This window comes from Balaenoptera acutorostrata, chromosome 2 (assembly GCF_949987535.1).
Source record: "Balaenoptera acutorostrata chromosome 2, mBalAcu1.1, whole genome shotgun sequence".
Lineage (NCBI taxonomy): Eukaryota > Metazoa > Chordata > Mammalia > Artiodactyla > Balaenopteridae > Balaenoptera > Balaenoptera acutorostrata.
The window spans coordinates 70036620-70061598 of record NC_080065.1 but is presented as its reverse complement, the minus strand read 5'-3'; the positions used below and the strand labels follow the sequence as shown (position 1 = coordinate 70061598).

General features: G+C 38.0%; 1 protein-coding gene across 1 annotated transcript in view; it reads left to right on the top strand.

Annotated features, from left to right (window-relative positions):
* The window catches only part of HAPLN1 (hyaluronan and proteoglycan link protein 1), a 72457-nt gene that overhangs the window by 13794 nt on the left and 33684 nt on the right, over window positions 1-24979 (top strand). The gene's annotated exons all lie outside the window — the stretch shown is intronic.

The following is a 24979-nucleotide window of genomic DNA, read 5'->3' as shown; positions in this document are numbered from 1 at the left end:
TTATAATGTATTTATTTGTTGAAATGTCTTTCTTGTTAGTAGATTGTTTATCCATCTGATGTCCTAAAGAGTTCCGACCTGAAAGGTTAGATTGGAAATTGGAGTTCAAAGAACCAAATCTGTTCCAATGTTCCACCCACTCTAGGAATCCCTTGTGTAGTATAATTGACAGATGTTTGTTGATCTGCTTCAACACCTGCAGCGGCAGAAAGCACGAGTATTTCACAAGGCAATTCATTTCACTTTTAGAGGACTTACCAAAAAGTTCTTCCCGACATTGTGCAAAACTGGCTTCCTTAACTTCCATCCACGTGTTCTCGTTTTGCCCTGTGAAATTACATTGAGTAAGTTTAATACCTTCCCCAGTTTATATCTGAGCAACTTAATTCTAAATGCACAACACTGTTATGTTCTGTAAAATTTTGTCATTTGGGGCACATCATTCCAAACTCTGCAGATCATTTTATTTCTTGTAGCTTCTAAGCCACATTTCAACTACTCTTAGTATTAGCTTTATGGCTCTTGCGGGCTTTGAGTCTTGAAACTCTGAAAGGAAAAACTTCATTTATATTAACGTGACTTGAAAGTAAACCTCTTGATTGATAGTGCTCACAGAATTATTCAAATGAGTAAGATAATGTCCTTGTCACTGGAAAGGTCTCCTTTTTATTAAACAAATAGCCAGTGCACCAGAGAAATGGAAAATACATGTCAATGCAGACTTGAAAACCTTTCTTTTGAAAACAGAAGGCATTGATCATCTGCACTCTTTTATTAACTTCACTTCATTACGTATTGTTACTATTTCAAATTAATCTTCAGATAGCAGAATGAAAACAGCATTGTACCGTCGTTGAATATCTATATCCTTAAACTGTTAGGATATCAAAAACTGAAACCAAGCTTGTCTAATAGTGATGATTAGTGGTAATGCACTAATTTCCCAAAGATAAAATAATATATTTTGAAGAATATGAGATCTAAACATTAAAAGAAAATACCAATTTACTGTAATTGGTATAAAGCAAAATGTGACATTAATTTGTATTACTGTACATTCTTTGAAAAAATGCTTCCCTCCACCCCAATCCTCCTTGCCTGTACCAGTATTGCAGTATCCATGCTAAGGATGAGAAGTGAACAATCTGTGACTCCTGAATAATAATAATAATAATTGTAAATTCTGAAAGGTAATGGATTTGCCATAGGCCAGCAGCTGTCACCTCAGACTGACGGAAGGCAAGAGGGTCATTCAGAGATGAGACATCTGCAATACCTTGAATGCCAGGCCTCCCACTTTTAAAAACCTCTTGGTTTCTACACAGTACAGCAGTAGATTTTAAATAAAGCATTTGTTTCAACCTACCAACAGGAGAATTCCAGTGTTCTGCTCTTGACGTTAAAGTAGAAGTGTAGCCTGAATTATGCTCCTATTATTACCAACATTTTAATCTATTTTTAATTAAACCTATTATCCTAAACTATGGAACAGGATTGATTTAATATTAAATATATTGGGAATCAGTTCTTTCTTTGCTTACACTTTTCATTTATGTAACAGAATGTTCCCATGGATCACAAATCTGAATTTTTGGTGCATGCGTGAACAGTATAGGAAACTTAATTTTGAATGAATTCAAAAACATTTCCCTTCATCTGTGCCCTGACATATAATTGAAAATTACCTAAGCATACACAAAAAATGCCTTACAGTGTACTGACTTCCTGTGAAGTTGAGATTTTGATGTAATTGCACTCGTGCTCTGTGTAATGCCTGGGAGCCTTTGATTAAGGAAGATTGCTCAGGAGCAGAGCGACTCTCTACACAGCCCATAGGATTTCTCCTTGAAGTACAACAAAGGCATCCTAGGCCTTGATAATTTACAATTTCGGACTTCCGTGGTTGCTCAGTGGTTAAGAATCCACCTGCCAATGCAGGGAACACAGGATCAATCCCTGGTCTGGGAAGATCCCACATGCTGCGGAGCAACTAAGCCCACGAGCCACAACTACTGAAGCCCACGCGCCTAGAGCCCGTGCTCCACAACAAGAGAAGCCACCGCAATGAGAAGCCCGCGCACCGCAACAAAAGAGTAGCCCCCCTCTGGCCACAACTAGAGAAAAGCCCGCGTGCAGCAATGAAGACCCAATGCAGCCAATCAATCAATCAATAAATAAATTTTACAATTTGAACTGTATATATGCTCCTTAAGGACAACCAGAAAAGTGCTTGTCATTCAGCATGAACAGGCTCTATGTAAGATGCCCTAATAATAGTCGTCACCATATAAAGTCACCAAAACAGTTTTTGGACACACACACTTGATAAAAAATAATCTCCGTCAAGATTATCTGCCCTTGGTGGTTTACTAACTGGTTAAACAGCCAAGTGAAAAGTGGTGAAGGGAGAGCCAGATCTTTACATTTGGGTTCTGTAAAACCTTTGCCTGTGGGCTGAGATACAAAGCGTAACAGGGATTAGAAACTTACTTCAAGGGGGAGTATGGAAGGAGATGGAAGACAGAAGGAATCAATTCTATGAAAAAAAAAAAATCACCTTCAAGGGACTTCCCTGGTGATCCAGTAGGTAAGACTCCGAGCTCCCAAAGCAGGGGGCCCGGGTTCGATCCCTGGTCGGGGAACCAGATCCCGCATGCATAATCCAACTAAGAAGTCCCCATGCCACAGCTAAGAAGTCGCATGCTGCAACTTAAAAAAAAAAAAAAAATCCCACATGCGAAACGAAGATCCCATGTGCCGCAACTAAGACCCGGCACAGCCAAAACAAGTGAATAAATAAATACTTAAAAAAAAATTACCTTCAATAGTTTATTGATGGTAAGATACATTGTATTAAATATTTTACATTTGTTTGGCTACTTTATGGTTTTTAAAACCTCTACTTTATTTTATATACTGATAGTTTACTTTTTACTGACTTAGCACTCTCTTTTTAAAATAATTGATAATTTACACACAACAGTGAATTTGATTTTTCATAGCTAATATATTACATGGGGATTCAAAATTTATTAAACATGTTTAAAATTTTTTGAAATAGCATATTCTACACTAAAAATGTTATATTTCCCTTAAACAAGAGAGGCTAATCCTTAAATAGAATTGAGCATCATGTATAAGGTTGCCGCATTAGAAAAGTATTGGGGCAACTTTTTATATCTATGCTGATGAAGTTCAAATTTAAGTTATTTCCATTATTTTGGAGCTTGCACTATGGAGTTAGGTAGACCTGAGCTTAAATCCCAATTCAGATTTTACTGTGACCACCTATGTACATTGTGCAAATTGCTCCTTGAGTTTCATTATCCATTTTAAAATAGAATGATTGATAGTATTTGCCTCATAGTGTTTATAGTTCTGAGAATCTACCATGATAATAAACGTAAAGCCCCAGATAAAGCTATTTGTATTATTTTCATAAACTACTACTAAGGGGAAATATAGGTAAATATTTATCTAATAATGGCAGAAGAAATCATTGAGGAAAATACTAATACATTTAGTTTCAGAAATGTTCACAATTGCTATACACAGAAAACACTATTAATCAAAATAGAGGGAAAATGTCTTCAACATACACCAAAGGAGCAGTATCCGTAATATACAAAGAGTTCTTAAAAATTAGTACCATCTTTTCAACAAGAGTGCCGAAACAATTCAATGGAGAAGGTATACTTGTTTTAAAAATTGATGCTGGGACAACTAGGTAGCCACATACAGAAGAATTAAGTTGGACCTCTAGTTCATATCACACACAAAAATTAATTCAATATAGAGCAAAGGCCTAAACATAAAAGCTAAAATTATAGAACTCTTAGAAGAAAACATAGAAATTAATATTCATGAACTTAGAATATGCAATGTTTTCTTAGACATGACACAAAAGGCACAAGCAACCAATAAAAAAATAGATAACTTGGACTTCATCAAAATTAAAACTTTTCTTCAAAGGACAATATCAAGAAAATGTAAAGACAACACACAGATTGGGAGAAATTTTGCAAATCATGTATCTAGTAAGGATCTGGTATCTAGAGTATATAAATAACTCTTACAACACTTAAAAAAATTAAAAATGGGCGAAGGATTTGAAGAGACATTTTTTCCAAGAATATATGTAAATGACCAATAAGCACATGAAAGGATGCTCAACATCATTAGTCATTAGGGAAAGGCAAATAAAAAACAAAATGAGATACAACTTCACTCCCACTTAGGGAGGATATAATTAAAAAGACAATAACAGGTGCTAGTGAGGACATGGAGAAGTTGGAACCCTCATGCATCACTGGTAGAAATATAAACTGGTGAACTGCAATTCCATGCTAGGTGTATAATATGTTCACGTAAAAACTTGTACATGGACGTTTATAGCAGCATTATTCACTAGAGCCAGAAAGTGAAAAAATAACCCAAATATCCATCAACTGCTGAATGGATAAACAACATGTGGTGTATCTATACAATGGATTATTATTCAGCCATAAAAAGAATGAAGTACTTATACATGCTACAGAATGGGTGAACCTTGAAATTATGCTCAGTGAAAGTAGCCAGTCATTAAAGGACCACATACTGTATGATTCCATTTACATGAAATGTCTGGAATAGATAAATCCACATAGATAGAAAGTAGATTAATACTTGCCAGAGAATGGGGGGTGGGTGATGGGGAGTGACTACTCATGAGTACAGGGTTTCTTTTAGGGGTGATGAAATGTTCCAGAATTAGATAGCGGTAACGGCTGCACAACTTTGTGGATATACATCTTAATTTAGTAACCTCACGTTGTAGAATCTAGCTGAAGAAAATATTTACCTAAAGCTATGTAATAATGTTTTTTATTAGTAAAACAATACAAATATACTTAAATATCCAAAAATGGGTAATTATTTAAAATATTTTTGACATACACATACAATAGTGTAACATGCAGGTATTAAAAACTATGTAAAAGAGGATTTAATGAAATGAAAAGATGCCCGTTATATATTCAATTTTAAAAATCGCTTTTAAAAAGGCCATATAATTTTGTTCCATCTCAGCAAAAATAAAAAGCATTTCTATTTGGCTAAAATGTTTGGATAAGTATGCAATAAAATGCAAACAAAATTAATCGCCATTGGAATTACAGATGATTGTATTAACTTATAACATTTATTAAGGTACAATCAACATGCAATAAACAGGACATGTTCAAAGTGCACAAATGATAAGTTTTGCATGTATATATGCCTGTAAAACCAATACTACAATTAAGATAATAAAAGCGTTCATCAGCCAGAAAGTTTTCAACTATCCAACTGTTTATTTATTTAATAAACAGTCAATTTCCAAAGTGATCACGTCATTTTACATTCTCTCCAGCAGTGTGACAGAGTGTTCCAGTTGCTCCACATCCTTTCCAACACTTGGTATGGTTAGTCCTATTAACTGTTTATCTTTCATCAGATTAGCCTGGATAGAGGTTTATCAATTTTATTGATCTTTTCACAGAACCATCTTTTGTTTTCATTGATTTTCTCATTGTTTCTGTTTTCTACTTCATTGATTTCTGTGCTGATCTTTATTATTCTTTCTTCTGCTTATATCAGGTTTCATATGCTCTTATTTTTCTAGTTTCTTAAGGTGGAATCTGAAGTCATTGACTTGGGACTTTTCCTCTTTTCTACTGTAGGTGTGTAAAGCTATAAATATTTTTCATAAAGCCTTTTAGTTCCCATTTACAGATGTTTCTCTCATGACCAAACAGCTAATGAGAATTCCATGGCCTAAATGATCCACTTTGAATAACATCTTAATACTTTCCCCAAACTCAGAAACTCATCACACCACTAAAACCTGTTTCTACATCTGCGATTTTGGCTTCTATGATCTCCTTGTGTGGCTCATTTTTTCCCTGGCATTACTAAACCTCAATTATAAAACAATCTCTCTGAAAAAGGTATCAGAAATTCCTAACTATTTTCTTGCTTTGGGTGTTTTAGGGGCAAAAAGAAAATACCAAGTTCCTTTCAAAATTTAAGATTGTCCTTTGCATTATATCCAGCCCAAACAGATATGACAGAGTCCTGGTGCCAAGAATGTGTCCCGTGCAGCCTTTCTTTTTAAGTAAGCTGAAGACTGCTTCCTCAATTAGTTGAAACTTCTGGGTGGTCTTTTTAAAAATAGTTCTTTGAAGAAAGTAGTGAACTAATAATACTATAAAAAAAAAACTTTAGTCCTTTAACTTTGAATCTAAGAAAGAATGAAGAGAAATTCAATGTTTTTTGTTTATTCATATAGAATTTTCTATCTCTGACTTTTAAGAGCGAAAAATTCTAAAAAAATCCAATGGAAGAAATTTTTTTAAAAAGATGTGTATATATTTGGGCTTAGAATTAGCCAAGTTTAATTAATTAAGAGAGAGAGAGAGAGAGTGTGTGTGTGTGTGTGTGTGTGTGTAAACTACTTGGTTTGCTTATTTTTATATGTAAATAGATACATACACACATTCTGCAGTCTATATTAAAGTCAGTGTATAATAAATTTAAAATATCTGGGACATGTAGTAAATAAAGAACTCTGTGCAATTCTGAGAAAATTGGCTATTACTTAGCCTGCACATTTCATTTCCACTTTTGGGTCTGAAATCACCCCTGTGTGTTCTTTCAATATTATCCCCCCATTACAGCTTGCCCTAGGCAAAATACTAAAGTAGTTGAAGTTGCTTTTATGGGCACTCCATTCTCTTCCAGAGACTCCTTTTTCCTTGTTACTCTTCTTGGCCGGTCAGTGAAAAAAAAAATTGTATTTCAGTTGTGAGGCCTTTTATTTCCCTGAAAATTATCCATTTAGGTAGCTATTCCCTCCAGAGAAACACAGGACAGGCTGACAATATTAGTCATCTTCACTACTCAAATGCCTGTAACTCTGATTTCCAGTACTACATTGGATGCGTCAGTCTAACAGTTTGACAGTGAAAATAGTCACCACTTAGCACTCAGAGCACTCAATATTGGTCCTGGCTAAATCCAGCAACCCCAAACCCTCTCCACCCACCCACCCCAAATAGGAAGGAGGGTCAAATGAATTCTGTCATGAAAAAAGAAAATCTTCCACAAACAGGGACCTAACAATTGGGGTGGTTGGCTAGTGGACTGAGCAAATTTAAATAAGGTAGACTATTTGCCTATTGTAGACTTTGCAACTCCTTCAGGCAAATTCATTCTAAATGGCATTTTTGGTTGTGTAAATACAATGTCTGTACTAAGAATTGTTCTGAATACAGAACACTGAATTTAAGTTCTCCATGGTGCTGCTGACCTTTATCAGTGATTGGCCAAAGGAGCTTTGGTTGGCAAATGAATATTGTCATGGCCTTCGGCTTAGCTTTCTTGCCTCATTGTTTTATTAGTGGAATTATTAGCAGCTATTTCTCACTGTCCATAAGCAGAAGGTTTCCTGCTTCTGTCCACCACTGCCCAGAATGCATCGTTTTCTAGGGCTGTTGTCTCCCCAGTCTATATTAATGTCTCCCATTTAAATAAGCTTTCCTAAAGTACCCATTATCACACATACACAGAAAGACTCAAATCTGCATTTGGCAAATACCATCCCAGGAAATTATCCAAAATCATGGATGCCAACAAAAGAGGTCAACAACCATTTGCTTTTCATGTGTGTTTAATTATTGGAGGGAATTTGATTTGCCAATTATGCTAGTATTCTGAAGCAGCTTCATTTTGCTGTTGAGAATGCGAACTTCTTAAAGTGGGACTGTGCCAGTGAGCTTATGCCGGATCCATTGTGGGCACCAAAAAGTTTAATTTGTGATGAGAACCAAATAAAGAATGGCAGGAGCTATGCTACTACTGCATAGAGATAAATGGAGCCTGTGCCCCAGAACAGGCAGCCAAGGTGGATGGTGTGATTCAGTGGTCAATGGGATGACTTCTTGGACAGAATATTTCTCCCATTGCCTAATATGCTCACTGTGAAAGATAAACCTTCGAATCAAAAGCATTAGTAGAGAAGCAAGAGTTATCAGAAGACTCAAGACAAAGGAAGTGTTGGTTTCAAGGGAGGAGAGGGTCAGGACAGCAGGTCTGAGGTGGGAGCCTGGAAGTATAGATCCATGAGTAGCTAAAATGCCCCAGACACAAGCGTGTTCTAAAAAGAGAAAGAAGAAGATGGAAACAAAGGAAGACATGGAGGGAAGCAGGAGCAAATTTACCTTGTCCCACTTGGCCTGTTTTGTGACTTAGAAATTCTTGTCTAGCTAATATTTGTACTTTAAGAGAACCAAGGGGATAGAAATATTCTTTTGATGTTTCAGTTGAAGAGCACTAACTAGGAATGTTCTATATAAATGCACTTCCAGAATTTAGATATTCTAACACCAAAGAGCACAGAATAAAAGTTTATCAATCCTCCTGATGTTTTCTCTTTTTTCTCTTTCCATTATGTAAATTAAAGAATAGGGTGTTCCAAAATATTAGAATTGACAGATATAAATTGCAAGATAGTCATGAGGGTATTCTTCCAGCCTGAAGATTCAAGGACAGATACTACAATGTAGGCATTACTCTGATCAAGGCAGCTGCATCCTAGTTGGAGAAGTTGAGTGTCTAATCACATCAGTATGACACCAAATGCAATCCAGTGGGATTTAAAGAGGTCCTTCCTGGTTTGGTCTCCATAATGGCAATATAGACTGCATTTTATATACTTGCCTCTAAAATATTATTGAATAAATGTTTTTCACATGATGCCAGTAAGTAGTTATTTATTCTGCCTTTGCATATGATTAAATAGAAATTTATGCTTTTGCTGAAAGGGTTATTTTGCAAAGACCTTCCTAAACTATCACTAAAAATGCAAATCATAGTCAAGAGGTTCCTAACAGCAGGCCATGCTCTGCTTCTCAACTGGAGAAACTGCAGATGTATCCTTTGGCCATTCACTACATACTGAGAGAATATTTGCCAACTGTGCAGTTCTTAAAAATTGATTTTGCCTAAACCAGATCATAGAAGTTAATGATTCAATGAGATCCTTGTCTCTTCCTCTTTTCCTGTGGGGTTTTTTGTTTGTTTGTTTGCTTTTCAATGACAAGTTGCCCTTTTTCATACCAGTTTTATTGTATACATTTTATTAAGTACTTTAAGCACATTTTCCCTCTTGGAAGAGGAAATCTTAATCTTAAATCTTATTCCAAAATACCTATCACCTTAACTACCTTAGCTGTCGAACAGCCAACTTAACCTATTAACCTGGTTGTTGTTTTTTTTTTAAGCAATGGCATTTTGACAGAATGAAATTCTTCCCTTGAAATTCAGGAATGAATGAAAAAATGACACACCCTTCCAGATGTGAAGAAAATAAACATTATCCTGCCCTTGAACTTCCTGAAATTTAAATGACCTTCGGTTTTGTGGTACTTTGCACCCCACCCATTTACTCTCTTCCACCACCCCTTTGGCCCAGCATCATAGATTCACTGAGCGTTTCTAAGCTCACTTGCAGACTGTTTCTAACATGGCGGGGTGGAGTGGGGACTGCGGCATATGCCCGTGTTGGCACTGGATCTGACGCATTTCGGCGTTAGCAGAATGAAGAGGTGACGTGGTTGCCCCTGAACTCATTCATTGCTCGAAATGACCATCTAAAGTCCAACGACATTGAACCTTCTTACTTCATGGCTACTCTTACTATTCACTCTCTTTGTCTCTCCTCTAAGCCCAGGGAGGCTTCCATTAGCCTGGCAGAAAAGGACAGCAGAGTTCAGAGAGCCTCACTAAGGTGATTACATTTGACAGACTGGTCTCGCTCCCTTTTCCACTTTTTCACCACTAGCAATGGCTGCTTCTTTATTTTACATGTCATACCTTTCTCTTTTCATGACAGAGGTCGGATAATTGTGTAAGGAGTGCATCAAAAGTCATGATCCTTAAGCAAATTTTAAATTAGGAGGAAATGACACAGATAATTTGGCCTCAGGTCTTGTTCTTTCCCTTTTTTGCCCCTATTTGACTACATTTTACATCTATAGTTTTTGCTTTGAGTCTGCTGTTGGTGGTAGTACAATTTCAAACAATCTCCATAGTACTGGGTGAAGAAACCAAATAGGAAATGCTGATGAAAAATCAATTCTACTCATACGAAGCCTTCAATGGCTTGTACTGTGTTTATTTTCTACCAGTGTGAGAATATTCTATCAATAAGATGGGCTGGGGATTAGCAATGGGGGTAGAGAAGGTAGACAGCAGTGAGAGTCCATGTAAATGCCTTTAAAGATTTTATGCCTTATGTTGTTCTACAAATGAACTTCAAGAACCTGGGTGGAAACACTTGCAGGAAGGTACAGGTAGTCATATGCTCTTGGCCAGAAGCGGTCCTTTTAAGTCAGATTATGCAGATTATCTTTTCAAATGAGGAGCAAACTTGAAAGATGACAGGTTGAGGTTGAGGCAGGCCAGAAAGGGTCACAGAAATCAACAAAAAAAATGGAGTAACTAGTAGTGACTCTAGTAATTACTTAGTTAACTCTGGTACACCCTCTATCAGCTGCATTTAGAACCACAGAAATGCCAATCTTTTTAATTCATTCACTGAACACTCACTGAACACTCACTACATGCCAGGAGTACAAAGACTAATAAAATACATTTTTTGTCCTCAGGGGGTTTAAACTTTTGTAACTTTAGCATGGAATCGAACACTTTTAGGTGCTTCATTTATCATTTGAAAATTAAATGACTGTTTTCTAAGTTTGTATGAAATGTGATGATTTGTCCAATAGGTAAGTTGTGTGTGTGTGTGTGTGTGTGTGTGTGTGTGTGTGTGTGTGTGGCATATCTAATATCTAGAGAGCTATAGCATATGGTTGTGCAGATTCTGTACTATACAGCACTGGAGGCTGCCATTCATCCTACAGTGCACAAAGCAAAACCAGCGTCCCTGATCTCCTACTGTGTGCAGAGGATATTGTGGTGAACAGTTTCTACCTTCTTGGAGCTTGCATTCCAGCTGTTATGCATCCATGCAATGGGCTGGATTCTGCTCTCAAATCCTATAAAATATATTCCTAGAAGCACTTTAAAGTACATGGCTTGACAGTCTTTTGCTATAACCCAATATGAAAATGTATTAAAATTCTAATGTGTTCCATAATTACACTGATCATTGAATTTATAGCAATATTATGTTAATCTGGCGTTCCTGAAGCGTGAGAATCCAATACTAAAAGTTAACCCGTTACTTTCAAAAATTTTTACATTTTACTTTCATAAAAAATTGGGGGCTTCCCTGGTGGCGCAGTGGTTGAGAATCTGCCTGCTAATGCAGGGGACACGGGTTCGAGCCCTGGTCTGGGAAGATCCCACATGCCACGGAGCAGCTGGGCCCGTGAGCCACAATTGCTGAGCCTGCGCGTCTGGAGCCTGTGCCCCGCGACGGGAGGGGCCGCGATAGAGAAAGGCCCGCGCACCGCGATGAAGAGTGGTCCCCGCACCGCGATGAAGAGTGGCCCCCGCTTGCCGCAACTGGAGAAAGCCCTCGCACGAACCGAAGACCCAACACAGCCAAAAATAAATAAATAAATAAATAAGAAAATCCTTAAAAAAAAAAAAAAAAAAAAATTGGAAATCTTTTTAAAGCATGTTATGTTTGCATCTTCCTTAGTAAACAGAGAATATATGACATGGTTAAGAAAATCCCTCTTGGGGTGTGGAGAAAAGGGAATCCTCCTACACCGTTAGTGGGAATGTAAACTGGTGCAGCCACTGTGGAGAACAGTATGGAGGTTCCTTAAAAAACTAAAAATAGGACTACCATATGATTCAGCAATCCACTCCTGGGCATATATCCAGAAAAGAGGAAAACTCTAATTCGAAAAGATACATGCACCCCAATGTTCATTGTAGCAATATTTACAATAGCCAAGACATGGAAGCAACCTAAATGCCCATCAACAGATGAATGGATAAAGAAGATGTGGTATATACATATACAATGGAATACTACTTAGCCATAAAAAGAATGAAATAATGCCATTTGCAGCAACATGGATGGACCTAGAGATTACCATACTAAGTGAAGTGAGTCAGACACAGAAAAACAAATACTATCTATATATGATATCACTTACACGGGGAATCTAAAAAAAAAATGATACAAATGAACTTACTTACAAAACAGAAATAAACTCACAGACCTAGAAAACAAACTTATGGTTACCAAAGGGGAAAGGGGAGGGGGGAATAAATTAGGAATTTGGGATTAACAGACATACACTACTATACATAAAATAAACTACAAGGACCTACTGTATAACACAGGGAACTATATTCATTATCTTGTAATAACCTATAATGGAAAAAAAATGAAGAATATATATACACATGTATAAATGAATCACTTTGCTGTACACCTGAAACATTGTAAATCAACTATACTTAAAGAAAAAGAAAAGAAAATCTCTCTTAGTAATATGCTCTAACAGGGTTGTATTTTGAGAATATTTTTGTGAGACGCGTAAAGATAAATAACTCTCGGTGGTTGTGGCACTTTGTTTAGAAGAGCTGAGAGCATCAGGAAAAATGCAAACAAGCATGACATGCAAGGCCTTCTTGCCCCTGCCCCTGCCCGCCTGTCCAGCCTCGTCTCCAGCCAGCCCATTCTGATTATCCCACTCTCCCGTCACAGGGAGCTACGTGTTGTCACACAAGCAGCCCAAGCCTCTCACAGCTCATTTCCTTTGCATGTGCTATTCTAATAGACAGCGATATCCCTTTCCCTCTTCTCTATCTCCTTCTTATCTTTCAGATCCAGCTGAGCAGTCACCTCCTTTGTGAAATCCTTCCTAGCCGCTCCCAGGCACCAGGATTAGGTGCCTGCCAAGTCTGCTGCATTTCACAGCTCCAGGGGTTGCCATTCCCTCTGCATACCACAGAGCTCCTCCTCCTTCTCCAACAGTATCCTACGGAGATGCCTCTACATGCCTAGCACCCTGCTCTGTCTACCGCTTGGCAGCCTCCCAAAGGGTAACTGCTTTGCCATCTGAAGCTGAACCTTACTTCTACTTGCCTGGCATGAAGTGGCGCTCAATGGATAATTACTTGAATTATGGCTTCATGTGGCACAGTACATATTAGGAGCCCTCAAGATATGTCAGGCTGGTTTTTCCCTCCCTGGATCTGTTCAGATTGTTCACTTAGCCTAACTGGCCATTTTTTCTCTATTGGGTTATCTGTCCTTCAAGTCATTCCTCCCATTGCCAGTGGCTGTGCTGCTGGTTGCCTTTTTCAGGAGTCCATGAGTTCTAAGGACACTGCTCCTTCTCCACAGCCCAGCTGCTGCTGTTTTCTTCTCCCTCCTCCTCCTCCTCTTTTTCTTCTTTTCCATCTCTTTCTCCTCCCCCCAATTCCTCCTTTCCTTCCCGCTCCTCCTCCTCTTCTTGTTCTTTTCTGCTTGCTTCTCAGTGGTAGGAGCTTTTGCCGTTTAAACGCTTGTCTGCAAATGCACACTCTGAATCAGCCATTGACATTTTATTTCCCATGGCATTTATACGTTTCATGGTTCTCTCAGTATCTGCAGTATTGTGTGCACTAAAAATGATTTTCAGGTTGCAGTTATTACCAACACCTGAGGGTGATGACTGACAGCTGAGTTTGTGAGGTTTTTCTACAACTTTTTAATAGCAGTTCATTTTTTGAGGAGTTGCACAGTGTCACCATTTCCCTTGCTTTCTAGGTACTTTATTCTCAGGATTACATTTTATCGCCTAGATACAGATAGATCTGCATACTGCTGAAGTTAGCAGGATGAAAGAGATTATTCAAAGGTCATTAGTACACAAATAATCCTCAACTGTCATTTACCCGGCATTGATGAGAATTCTGATCTTTATGTAATTGTTCATGAACAGCCATTTCTTTCTATGAAACTTAGTTTTTATGGTTGCTCCTTTCCTCTTAACTCTAACAGCACCCACCCAGGAACTCTGTCACCTTTACACTGCTCTCGCTAGCATGGACTTGAGACTCTCCATAATATCTTACAAAACCATGGTCAAGTTTGAAATGGAAAAGACCTTGGGCAACTTTGTATTGGTAATTCTAATGGTGGGAATATGGAGGGAGTTTGAAAGTCTGTGGGAGGGTTCGGGGTGGTAATTTTATGGTATTTAGGACACTGAAAAACCTTCGAGATCTATGTGTACCTACTTTCCATACTTCTGATAATACTGCCCATATTTTTATGCATTATACTCACAGATGATTATTTACTTCTAAGTCAATGGCAAGACTAATACCTATATTACATAAAAGTTTTAAATGGCATTCTTCTTTATGAAAGTTATAAATTATGTAGATATTTTTAGAGCCTAGAGCTCTGACTGTCTAAGCTTCAGTGGCTATAAAGGTTGATTAAATGATGTTGTTTTCAAAGCAATTATACTCCAATAAAGATGTTTAAAAAAATAAAAATTAATAAAAAATGATGTTGTTTTCAGAATGAAAAAATTCCTCAGCTAAAGAAAATGTAAATGAGGATTATTTAGTTTTAAAAGCTTAAAAAACACTGAAAGATCACTGTAACTTAAAAATCTATTAAGACATATTCTTGGGTTGTATCTTGTATCACAAAACCAATTTGGAAACTTGATTTAATGAGCTTAGCAGTCAATATTTGCGGAGAATACTGGATTCTCCCTTTTTGTGCTGTGTAGACACAGCCTTTCAGACTGGAACAGGCTTTGTTATTCATAAGCCAATGAACTGAATTCTGATGAGATCATGCTTTGACGTAGGATGTGGACCAATAGTAAACCTGCTTCAGGGTCTTGGAAGATATCTTAAAAGTGACAGCCAAAAGAGGTGGGGGGCTGCATCAAGCAAAGAGGAGAGAAGTTTATGCTCTAAAGATCACTAATGGATTTATTTTTGTTTTTATCATGACTTAGTATGATCAGATACCTCAGGAAAACATTGATCATAAAACTCTTCATTGTATTCAGTAAAAAATCAGAATTGACATATATTTAAAATCTTTCTACACCTTCTCAGAGTCTGATCATCGTTTAAAATATGTGAGTTGCCTGATTCTTGTTGTTTGTCAGCTAGTTTAGAATTCCATGTAGGATTCAGTGGGGAGCTTAGAGGTGGATTTTGCATTATGTTGAAAACTTGTTACTGTCACATCTGTGATGCACCAAAGCTGTCTTGTAGATAATTTGCAGTTGTATTTTTAGATCTAGTGTTAATATAATGTTTAACTGACAGCTGTTGAAATTTTGATCTTTATAAGAAATGCTAACACTTTAAACGAAATGGAGCCTTAAAATACTGTTTTGCTAGCTTAATTAGAAACACTTTCAAAAGCAATTTAGTTGAAATTCATGTTATGATCAGTTTTCTATAGGTATAAACTGTACTTCTAAATAGCTTAAAAAAATTGTTTCAAATTATAAAGTCTATAGCTAAGAGGTTTGGATTTATTTAGTTGTGTGAATATGAGCTAGAGTAACTTGCTTTTATGTAACCTACATTTAAAAGCAGTCCTAACACTTACCATCTTATTCATATTTGCACATTAAAATACAAAGAGGAGAGTTGTTTTCCATGGTGTTAAAATGATGTAAAAGATTAATAAAAATGGAAGTTGTTTTATTTTATTCACTTTTGTGTTTTTAGATTTGTTATGTTAGGAAACAATGAGATAGCAATCTAAGCTCTTAATATTCATATAGGTGAATATATATATATTCATTCTTTTACAGTGCTTCAGGAAAAACTGTTTACTATACATCATTGGTTAAAAGGGGCCTTCCAATCTCTTTAAAATGCCTGTGTTTAAGTTCTATTTGCATTGCAATTCACTAGGGAGTATGTTTACCTTTGTAGAGTTTTTAATTTAGTGCCAAATTCCTTGTCAGCATTCAAAAATCATTTAGTATTACTGAGAATGGCAGTAAGTCATTTGATTTTATACATTAAGAAAAATATTTTTAACGTTTAATTTTATATTATTCAGTATAATGCTTTGTTATTGATGCTACTGAGAATTTTGATCATGGACTCAAGGAAGAATGAATCTATAAAATGATGTGTTTCCTATACAAGTATACCTAGCAAGTATATGCTTTAGAGTAAAAAAACTTTCTTCAGAACAATGCTAATATATGTACAAGTTTTTCTTGTTTGGTTTTTGAGGAGATTATTCTAGTCCAGAAACAAAATTTTAGTGAAATTTTAATTTTAGTCAAAATTACCTCTAGCATGTGGACTTATTATTCCCATAATTTGATCATGATTATAATGCCAAGACACCATTTAGCATGGCAGCATTTAGCAATCAAACTATAAAAGAAATTGTGTGAGCTTGGGAAGTGACAGCACTGCTAATTTATATACCAACAGGTTTAATCATCTTTTAAGAATTGCTCATGAGGCGATTTGATTTTTGAAAATTTTCTTTATGTGTAATGATAGAAAATGAATGTTTTCTGCATTCTATGAAGGATGCATTTTAAATTGCATAGCAACGTAATATTCATATCAGTTATAGTCTAATCTTTAATGTTCTATGGTAAAATTATGATTTTTTTTTAAGGCAACAAATGTAGGATAAGTTCCCCACAGGTAAACAGAAGGGAAGGTAAAAGATTCATTTTCTTTTAATCTCACCATTATCATCAAAATGTATTTCTTCACATTTATTTATTGACCTCCTTTACTAATAACTCTCTGGTTAAGAAACAAACTATTAATTATGGAAGACATGCCCCAACCCTAAAAACCTATAAATCTCATGTAACTGAAAGGCTTTTGAGTAGATGTGAGAACCCTGCAGGTGGCGCACACACAGCGCACGGGAACATGCCCAAGCTGCTGTAGCAACGTCCACTAAACTCCAGGGCTTTGAGACCTTAAGTCCTGCCCATATCTTATACTAGTTTTTTCTCCAACCGATTGTGAATTATCCACTAGCATTAGAACTAGAATATTGGGGGCTTCCCTTAGTGGCGCAGTGGTTGAGAATCTGCCTGCCAATGCAGGGGACACGGGTTCGAGCCCTGGTCCCGGAAGATCCCACATGCCGCGGAGCAACTAGGCCCGTGAGCCACAACTACTGAGCCTGCGCGTCTGGAGCCTGTGCTCCGCAACAAGAGAGGCCGCGACAGTGAAAGGCCTGCGCACCGCGATGAAGAGTGGCCCCCGCTTGCCGCAACTGGAGAAAGCCCTCGCACAGAAACAAAGACCCAACACAGCCAAAAATAAATAAATAAATAAATTTAAAAATCCTTCCCTCTAAAAAAGAAAAAAAGAACTAGAATATTGGAATATAATGAGAGCAAGTCTGGAATTTCCTTGGCATGACCTGGGAAGACAGTCTTACTGACTGCCCATGTAAATGCGCAGGCATTACTATAGTTACAACTTATACTTTTTCCGTCTTGTTATATGAGTGGACTTTGATATCTACCTGTCCACTGGTATTATCCCACAAGATTGGAGAGTCATAGTTTATGCTGCCTACTCTCCAATACAATTCCAACCAAAGGTATTGCATGTAAATAAACGCTGAATGAAATGTTCCCAGCTCTTAAGCATCACTATAAGGTTAGGGTTTCACATAGTCTATAACCTGGGAGTGTATATGCCTCATTCATTTATTCGTTCAGCACTGCCAGACTATTAGTTACTCAGAAACAAGAAAAGTCCAAATAAGTCACTGTGCTTATTAGTATCTATATGCACTGCTTTCCCCCATACTCCCTAGGGATTCAATAAAAACTTGCAGGACTGAACACTATAAACACCAAATATAATATGTGCTTTTATTTGTATACGCTTTTTATGTTTTAGAAAAGCAATCAAGAAACAAAACCACTGTGGAACCCTTTCGTAAAGCTGGTTTTGGAGAAGTCTAACCCCTATCTCAGGAATTATCTAAATCAGGTTCAGATGGGTCAATGAGCTGCTGGAGCAAATGTGCTTTGATTAAGTGAAGAGTTGCTGAGTTTGTCCCAAACTCTATCAATATTCCTCCAAGAGACAGCTGGCAAAGAATAACCAGCCAAAAAGCAAGAAGTGAATCAAAATGCTACTTAAACAAGCATTACTGATGTCATCCCTTTAAAAATCCATTAATTTGTTTTTGGAGGTGAACAGTCCTAAAATGCAATGTAAGTAGAATGGAGGGCCTGATATCTCCGTTAAGAAAAAGTTGAATAATAATAACAACAAAGAATGTGTGGAAGACTTTGACATTTGTCATCAACTATTCTAATTGATGGATAAAAAAAAATCTGACCCTGAAGCAGTTGAATTACTTAAGAGTCACACAACTGGAGTGACAGAGCAAAGAATGAAACTAAATTCTGCCTTTCCTCCATCACACTCATAACATATTGCCCATCTCCCTAGGATAGCCCCAATTTACATGGTACTGGTTTCCCACACAGTTATAAATAGTTCTTCTGTTCACTCTCTGCCCTGGTTTGGATGATAAATCATATGATCACATCCAATATCAAATAATGTAATAAATATAATAAATACAGGGAAAAGAGAAGAGAAAAAAAGGAAGTTACAGTGGATGGGTAAGATTTGTAGGTAACAAATGGAGAAACAGAATCAGAAAAGCAAAACAAAAGATAAAAAACATCTTTGAAATGAAAAATTTAGGGGCAAAATGGAAATTAAATAGGCTGATTTCAAAGTATGGAGGAGGAAGGAAAAAAGTCATAAAATTTAAAATGCAGCTTATTTTGAGAGTCGTGAGGACCCTAGGTTCAATTAATCTAAGGCTTTAACATTACCGGACACCCTGGTGACCTCGTAGTCTAGAAACGGGCAGTCTGTTGCTTCCTTGTCCTTGGCGTGATCCTTTCGTAACTCAGCTTTGACTCCCTGAAGCTCAAGCACGAGATGAAGAACGCCTGGTATTCTTAAAGGCTTAGACACGTGGTTCTCCAATCTGAGCCTGCGTCAGACTCACCTGGAGGAGGGGGCAGGGCTTGTGAAACACTGCCAGCTGGGCCCTACCCTGTTTCTGATTCAGGAGATCTGTCGTAGGGCCCAGGGAATTCGCTTTTTTAATGAGTTGCCTGGTGCTGTTACTACTGCTGCTTCAGGCGCTCCTCTGTGTTTTGATTCCTGCACTCATTCCAAATACTGAACTTTTTTTTTTAATTGTAGTTGATTTACAATGTTGTGTTAGTTTCAGGTGTACAGCAAAGTGACTCAGATATATATATATATACATATATATTCTTTTTCAGATTCTTTTCCCCGATAGGTTATTACAAAATACTGAGTAGAGTTCTCTGTGCTATACAGTAGGCCCTTGATGGTTATCTATTTTATATATAGTAGTGTGTTATGTTAATATGTTAATCCCAAACTCCTAATTTATCCCTCCCCCGCACCTTTCCCCTTTGGTAACCATAAGTTTGTTTTCTGTCTGTGGGTCTGTTCTGTATATAAGTTCATTTGTATCATTTTTAGATTCCACATACAAGCGATAGTGAACTTTTTAGAACTCACCTGCCTCTGAGAAGGAGATATCTTTAGTTTGCTATTTTCTTACATTTATCCATGAAAACTGATCAGGTTTGAGGTGAGCCATGCCAGCTTGATAACAATACCTTAATCTGCATAGTTTTTATACTTTTCAAAAACACTTTTCACCTTGGGGAAAAAAATTATTACTATTTTGTAGGTGAAAAAATTGAGACCTGATGTGTTGATGATGAGACCTGGTATAGAACTCATGTTTTCTTCCTCCTGACCTAGGACTTTTTCCAGCTTCTTAGGTTGCCAAAGGATCATGCCAAGGAAGCAGTGGACTGACCATGGCCTGAGAAGGAGGTTACCCCAATGTCTGTGGCTAGACATCTAATTCAGGGCATCATAAATGCTCTTCTACTTCTTCAGTATTTTGCACTTTCATAGAACAATGCAAGATGACAGGGCAGATGTTTTGTTCACTTGGAGTTTATACAGACTCACTCCCTGAGGGTAGTTACTGGAGTATAATTGAACACAGATTTTTTTCATTCATGGCTTCTCTTTTGATCATTGGGTATATTCCAAGCAGCTCTGCATTCTGCCCCATTGTGTGCAGTAAATCCTGGGGCTTAGGTAAACACCCAGGGGTCCCTCCGCACACTGAACAATTCAAATGCATCAGTAGTCTTAGTTCTTTAGCTATCATTTGGGTCAGTGGTCTGACTTCTGGATTTTACACACCTGCAGAGTCAAAACAGAAAACAAAGCCAACCAACAAAAACAAAACAAGTGATGAGTCAGCATAAGATTGTCATTAAAAATATATTGCTAAGTAAGTATAAAATAATCCACAATTTTAAAAAGTCTAAAAGTTATAATTCCATGAAATAAAGGCCATTCTAACAGAAAAATGGTCAGAAAAGTTACTTCAGAAAAAAATAACAATTTTTAAAAGTTGAATTAATTTAACCTAATGAAAAAGTATACTTTTGCAGTCCCTTGTTTTTTTTTCATTTCACTGCACCACTGATCATGGACCGTCTTCTGCCTGTAACTAGATCAGACTTGAAAGATATCAAGGAGGAGAAGATTCAGTCTATTGTAAAATAATTCTGTCCAGATTCTATGGCTTGCTCATTCAGTTTCTAGCAACCTCTGTATTGATTCTCATAACCTGTAAACTAAATTTCAAGTGCTGAATTGAAACCTGGTGTATTTAATTATGCCCTCAATGGAGGGAAAAAAACAACTCTTCACCTGTCCTCTATATAACTACACACATGATCTTCAAACAGTGTAAAAACTCGCCTCAGTCTTGGCTCCTTTAGTCCTGGTAACTGTTTCTCCCAGGTCCAGTTTTCCATTCGCCCTTCCTCTTGGCACACAGGATGTGCGTGCAGTGAGGAAAGCATTCCAACTTTGGATGTACACACGCCTTGTGCCAACAGTGCTGTGATCAGTGCTATGCCTACAAACCAGTGAGAGAAGGATGAGGAGCACTCCAGCTTGTGTGAAGTCTTGAAAGAGCTGTGAGAGCTGATGGCATTCCTCAGGGTACACCGGACACCAGTGATGGCGGTGGATTGTGCAGGCTCTGGGGTCACGTCAGACTGCCCAGATCCCCAGCTTTTCACTTTACATGATGCGGACTTCACCACCCTGACGTGTTTCCAGAGCTGTAAAATGTGTATACTAACATACTTCAATTGAGCTGTTCTGAGAAATAACAATTAAATAGGTGAAGCTTCAAGGACAGTACCAGGCATGTACAGTTGTCCCCAGAGTCCTTGTGGGAATTGGTTCCAGGATGCCCTGTGGATACCAAAACCCACAGATGCTCAAGTCCCTTATATAAAATGCTCAAGGGCTTCCCTGGTGGCGCAGCGGTTAAGAATCCACCTGCCAATGCAGGGGACACGGGTTCGAGCCCTGGTCCGGGAAGATCCTACATCCTGTGGAGCAACTAAGCCCATGCACCACAACTACTGAAGCCCATGCACCTAGAGCCCGTGCTCCACAGCAAGCGAGGCCACCGCAATGAGAAGCCCGCACACCTCAACGAAGAGTAGCCCCCGCTCGCTGCAACTAGAGAAAGCCTGCGCACAGCAACGAAGACCCAATGCAGCCAAAAAATAAATGAATTTATTAAAAACAAATAAAATAAAATGCTCAAGTCCCTAATATATTTGCATATAACCTAGGCACATCCTCTTGTATACTTTAAATCATCTCTAGATTACTTATAATAACTAATACGATGTAAATGCTATGAAAATATTTGAAATTAAAGTTTTGCTTTTTTGGTACTTTCTGCAATTTTTTTCCCAAATATTTTTGTTCTGAGATCGGTTGACTCCGAGGATGCAGAACCCATGGATACAGAGGGCTCTACTGTAATAGTAGTTCAGGAAATATGTGGCATTAGCTCTCAAGACACAGAAAATAGCATACATGCCTTCCACTTTGTTTTATTTCCCCATTGCCTAATACAATAATTTTAACACAGTAGGTGTTTAAGAAATAGCAGTCGGCCACTTTGGTATTAGACCGTTGGTATTGTATATCTTTGTGTCTATCGAACTATTAGACTTTTAAGTTGGGCAGATATCTTGCTTCCAAATAGTGGTTCAACTGTCACCAAAGCAGAACTGTAAAATCACAGTACTATCATGCCTGTGACTGTGAACACAGACATCTTAATCTGAACTCATCTTGAAGCTGGCTTCAGCATCACGGTGGCAAGGTTTGGTAGGCTGTAGAAAGAGACCATCAGTGTGTGAGCTGCAGGTGAACTAAGACTGTTAATTCAAGGCTGGCAATAACTGGTTCTATAAAAGCCCCCAAATTTCCTAAATTCTGCTCTTATCAATAACTGAAAAATTTGAACCAAAAATACCTGGGAATTCAGAGAATACATCATTACAAATGCAAATAAACAGGGCTCAGTGTCCTTCTCCTTTGAGGACCAGCACACAGACAGCTGGCACAGCCCTCATCCTCAGGAACCTCAACCTAGCGTGCAGTACCTCGTGTGTGCTTGCAGTTTGCTTAAACACCTGAAAATTGTGTCCCTGAGGTTTGCTTTCCTAGTTTCATGTCTTTTGGTGACACAGTTATTATACCGCCAGGGTAACAAAGACCATTTCCACTTTCTCCTACCTGGACTGCACTGATGCCCGTGTAGGGGTATTTGCACTGAGGATGTGCAATGTCCTCAGCTATTTTAATTAAAGATGGTGCGCGTGTGAATGCACGTGTGTGTGCCCACACGTGAGCCACCGTGGTGGTGCTCATGGCACCAGAGCGGTGCTGTAAACAAGGCAGGGCACGACCTTGCCACGAAAAGTGCCATCTGACTCTCATATGGAAGCCTTGGGAAAAAAAGTGTACACTCACATATAACATAAGTCAAAGTTTTCATATCACCTACGTTCAAGTAAAAGAGCCTAAATAAGAAAGGCAACAAAACAAATAACTTTCTCTTTCACAAAAATAAGTGCAACTCAAAGTAGGTGTTGCTTTTGCCTAAGACAAATACAAACATTGTCGCTTTCTTAGATGTGTGACCTCCAACAAGGTAACTGTGTCAGAAAAAATGGAAAGATTTGTCTCACAGGGTTATTGTAAGGACTGCATGAGCCATTACACGCACGGTGCTTAGCAGAGCACTTGGCAGATAGTAGACGTTCAATTAAAAGGAACTGCTGTTATTATTATTATTTATCTCCAGCACTGCCCCCACCCCAGGATGTTTGCATTTTAAAATTGGGTCGTTGGATACTTAATACTGTGACACAATGGAATGAATCCTTAGTGACATAATTTTTAATACTATGATATGGAATTAAAGTAGATAAATTTGTGTGTGATATATTTTAGGTACAAATGAGTAAAAATCAGGGTGACTTCTGTGGTAGGATGCATAACTGTGTGTGTGTGTTTTTAGAGGGGAGTACACAACTCCCTATAAATCATACTGTAGATGTCCACCCTAATGTGAAAGATAATCTAGCAAATTCTCTGCCTCTGCTCATCTTGACCCTTCTAAGAATGTCTCCTTTAACAGTCAAAATTGTATGTTTTTCTCACACCCTCTCTTCCACATTTCCCCCTCTCCTCTGATTCCCGTGGTGCGCAAAGAGCACAGGACACCTCGTATACCCGTTGGCCCACTGTCTTATGTGTCTGTCTATAACTGTGTCAATCATATTCCAAATTCCAAAAGGTCACCTCTATTATATCTGTTCACCCAGAGCGTAGTTCGGGGCTGGAAACAGGTAATATTTGTTAACAGTATTCCTATGGACAAAAGTTGTTTCAAAAAAATAATCATTTCCCAAGAAACCTCAGAGGAGCAAGCAAGTGAACTCCTGAAAACAAGATCAGTAAATCGGAGAGAATTTTTCAGGTGGCAGTTTTAGTTTCCTGGGAAAGTAAGTTTCTCAATTTGCTCATCCACCATCTTCTTTCTGTGGCATAATGAAGAAAACGAAAAGGCTTAAAGCAAACATAAGAGACTGAATCCATAAGCATCACAACGATGCCGATTTTTAGAGGGGAGAAGGCAGAGAGGTACTGCTGTCCCAAGAGACTTGGGGGACGTCTGTGAGTAGTGCATTAGGCTCTGGAGAAGAGGCTGGCCTGCAAGGACCTCCAGGAACAGACTCAGAGCTCTTTAATAAGTATTCCAGGGAGTCAGGCTTTCCTGGAAAAAACAAACTAGTGTGAGAAGTCATTACTGTGCAATTTCAGTCTTAAAAATAGCCAAGTATTGTTAAGGCTGCTGTGTGCATGAGAGAAAAAGAAAGCTCTTGTTAATGTCTGCCTCAGCTTCCACATTAAAAGAGGAGCTACACTGAAAATCTTGCCTGGCAAATACTGCAAAGGTCGTCCGGTTTGTATTATTTGGAATCACTTTTTGGTCCTTAGAATGACAAAGTTTTGGGGGGATTGTGTCCCTTTTTGTCAAATCGGTCTTGCAATAAAGGACAGCCAGGCGATGGCTCAGCCTCTTTCACTCAGGACTAGAGCTGCGCCTGGCGGTCTATTTCAGCTCTTTATTTGCCTAATTGCCCTGCGAGGCTGGCAGGGACGGTCCCTGCAGCCGTGGCTCTGCTGACTGCAGAGACCCTACCTGGCACTCCAAGTTGATGCGTCAGCATTTTAGGTAGAAATGAATGAAAAATCAATCAGGATGACTGCAGTGGTAGCATGCACAACTCTAACCTAGTTTGTCTATAATTTTCAACTATTCACCATAGACCCAAGCAGTGTTTAAGATGGTGAGTCTGTAACAAATGTGCTGCTTCTGTTTAATCAGGCATGTTTTTGTTTGTCCTCTTTTCTATTTAGAACAAGCAAATCTAACCTGCTTAGGAAGCCATATGTAAAATGAATGGATTCAGTTCTGAATTAAACCTGATGATAAATATTCATATGTAGCTATATCAAACTGTTT